Raw genomic sequence first — 3,593 nt, 5'->3', positions numbered from 1 at the left:
AACCCTTAACAATAGAAATTATTGAATGTCAAACACCGGGAAAGCATCTGTACTCATTGACCATCAAACACTTGCGTCAACCATTAGCTCGGTTGTCAGCAACGCTGCCTCCCACTGCAGAGTTAGTGAGTTTGATTCCTGGCAATGGAAAATATTCTTGCGCTTAAAAAAAGAATTCGGCGAATATTTTTTAAGTCTTGAGAATTAAATTAAATGCTTTTTTAACTTATGCCAGGCAGCTACAGTTTCTTTTTAGCATGCAGTGATATCTGTGTGTGTAGGTGGGGGGGGGGGGTTTCATGCGATTCCGGAGATTACTGATTAAATTAGTAACAGATCAAAAACCATTCCTTACTCAACAAGAGACAAAATAACCTTCCTGACATTATTTATTCATTATTAGAAATGATTCAAATAACTGCAGATATTTTCTCTCTGTTCTACCGCTGCAGCTGTGTTGCTTTTCTTGATGAAAATGTTCTCCTATAGTTGCATATGTTTGCAGGAACTTATCAATTTCCGCCGCCGGAAGTAGTAAACTCAGCTGTTTGTTCCCGTTGCCATGGTGAATCATGCTGTCTTTGCTCCATTGATCAGGGCTTTTTATGGTCGCGACGCTCACACCTGATTCTGGTTCTGACAACTTCAAGTTGATTGAATCAAACATTTTCAGCTGTTCTGGAACCGAAAACCCTGAGTTTGGGAATTTAGAGTCCAGTGACTCTAAGTTCAGGTTTGAACTCTAAATTTGTTGAACCTGCTTCTTGGAACGGGCCCCTGCTCCTCTTTAGCTTCACAATGTTGTTCTGAGTTTCACTCTTCCTCATGAGCCAAATGACAGTTTTGCCAGGTCACTTTTTGAGACTTGTGGATAAAAAATCTCCTTTGGGTTTCAGAATGAAAACAGATAATGATTCAAATCCAAGAGACAATTCTATTGATTTGTAGGTTTCTTGTGTTGTTTACTAAAATAATAAAAAAATGATTTATTTATTATTGACTTAACTCTTCTTGCAGAAACATATTACTCTTTATTTAATGTTTCCAAACTTGAAAATCCCTGAAAAGGTTTGTCATCATTGCTTGTGTTTTTTCCTGCAGAACTTTTATCAAGAAACACGAGGACGCTTTCTTTGTTTCTGAAATCTGCTTTTGTGAAGGAATTCATGATTCATTAAGATTAGAGATTCATATAAATCTTTCACAAATTCAAATTAATCAGAATTTGAAGACGAGTAGAAGGAAGTTATGGTTCTGAACATACGGAGGAGAAGATTCACAAACATCTGTGCTAAAGATATAGGGCTCTTTTCCTGCATGATTGTAATATATATACTTAGCATGTATTTTTATTTTTTTATTTTTTATTTTTTTGCGCTGCACTGAAACCGTAAAAATGATGCTTCCCGTCTTTTGGAATAAACATCATGTCAGAAAATTTTAGATCATATTACATCTTTTTGTTTAAATTATGTAGATTTTTTTTTTGTTCAAGAAATTTGTATCAAATCCTGATTAAATGAATGTTGTGTTCTTACGTGTTATTTAATTTATCTATATTGTCCTTTGTGGAAGGATTTGAGAAAATTATCACTGATTTTACAAAAATATATATATTATACTTAAATCCTGTTTAAATACAAATGCAATTAACCATCTATGTTAAAGCAAATACATTTATTTTAACATTTCAAATTAAGTCCAAACTACGAAATCACAAAAAATACGAATAACCGAGTTCACAAAAGTAAATATTTTAATGTTTGTAATCATTCCAATATGTCTAAATATATCATACATGGTTAAATCAGAAAAAAACTTTTTTTTGCTTATTTTTTACTTGTTTTTCCTGGACAAAATGGACTTTGTAAGAAGAACAGATTTATTCAATTTTTTTGCATTTATTATTGTTGCTAAAGCTGCTGGAAAAAACCCCAAAAAACTTTAGTTTCAAAACTTTAAAATTCTAACTGAACATGAGGATTATGGCACATTGAGCTGCCTTAGGGAATGAAAAGCGCTATATAAAATAAAATAAATAAAAATGAATGTTGATATAGTCATAAATGACTTTAATCATCGTATTTCTATCTTTTAAAACTCAGATGTTTCTCACCTTTGTTCTTGTTTCTGCTCCTTCTTCCTCTTCTCCTCTTATTTGTCTTTTCCTCCCTGCAAAGTCTTGTTGCCACGCTGCAGCTGCCAAACTCTGTGCAGCAGAAATGGCGTCCGCAGAGCAATAAAACGATACGCTCCCTCCAGAAAACCAAGCCGTGGACATTCCTGAACACTTGGAGGCAGTAAAATTCTCAGCCAGGCTGCGGTGAAAAGAGACCCGCTCCCACCTCGACCTTTGGCCCGGGCCGGCAGAGCTCCTCTTTCAGCGGGCTGCAGAAAACAGGGTGTCCTGTGTCTGAAGTGGGTATGCCGTAGTTGGAGGATGCGGGGGATTTTCCTGATGTATACTCTGGATCTGAGAGCAACATGTTACCAAAAGTATTCACTCACCTGTCTTGACTTACAGATGAACTGCAGTTTCATCCCATTCATAAACCGTAGAGTTCAATATGTTGTGGGTCCACCTCTTGCAGCTTTTTTAGCTTCAACTCTTCTGGGAATAACGAGGTTGAGGAGTGTTTCTAGGAATTCTGGACCATTCTTCCAAGAGATGGATTTGATCTACCTGTGACCAGAACAGGAGATTAGCATACCGGATTGTGATCATTTGAATGGGTGAGACAAGACTTTTGGTAATATAGAGCACATGTGTTCAGCAACAAATATGGGGAAAAAAAATATTGTTTGATCACAATTCCAATAAACGTACAATAAATGTGATAAAGCAATTTGATAAATTGGACAAACCAGGAAAATCACAAAACTTTTCAGATAAATTCTGATCAATAATGATGTAAAACCAGATTATGTTCTAGTTTTGAATCAGTTTGTTTCAACAAATGGTTTCAGAGATGCTCACAAATCTCATTTCCATCTTAAAAAAACTATAAACTAAAGTAAATTAATTTATAAAGTTCAATAATAGTCTCTTCTAATTCTGTCAAAATGCACTCAACTTTGTTTCTTGGTATGTGATTTAAACAAATGATTTCTAGTGATGATCAATTGTGGAATTTATAATGACAAGGAGCTTACACTTAGGTTTTCATATTTGACGTGGATGTATTAAAACAATTTTTTAAAACGATTACATGTTTGGGCTGCACTGTGGCACAGTGGTTAGCGCTCTTGCCTCACAGCAAGAAGGTCCCGGTTTGATTCCTGGCTGGAGGGTTTGAAACAAAAACACCAACTGGGGGACCTTTCTGTGTGGAGTTTGCATGTTCTCCCCGTGCATACGTGGGACAAAGCGATCAAGAAAATGAATGACTTACATGTCTGGTTACATACTTAATATTGTAGTGGCCGTTGTAACGCGTAGGTCTAGATCGGGTCTCAAACTCAATTTGTCTGGGGGCCGCTGGAGGCAGAGTCTGGGTGAGGCTGGGCCGTATCAGGAATTTATTTTTAACTTTATTTTTAACAAAAAACAATGAATTAATTAAATAAATTAATTAAAAGTGAACGGAAAATAA

At 35.7% G+C, this 3,593-nt stretch overlaps 1 protein-coding gene across 1 annotated transcript in view; it reads right to left on the bottom strand.

Moving 5' to 3' along the window:
* Positions 1-2,608, bottom strand: part of LOC112139206 (dual specificity protein kinase CLK2) — a 25,226-nt gene extending 22,618 nt beyond the window's left edge. The window contains exon 1 of the mRNA XM_024261923.2: positions 2,117-2,608. The gene's annotated coding sequence lies outside the window, so the exon portion shown is untranslated. The remainder of the gene's footprint in view (positions 1-2,116) is intronic.
* Between the last annotated feature and the right edge of the window lie 985 nt (positions 2,609-3,593).

The sequence above is a fragment of the Oryzias melastigma genome, linkage group LG14, assembly GCF_002922805.2.
Source record: "Oryzias melastigma strain HK-1 linkage group LG14, ASM292280v2, whole genome shotgun sequence".
NCBI classification, from domain to species: Eukaryota; Metazoa; Chordata; class Actinopteri; order Beloniformes; family Adrianichthyidae; genus Oryzias; species Oryzias melastigma.
Note: the sequence above shows the minus strand (reverse complement) of the source record. Positions and strands in the feature narration are given on the sequence as shown.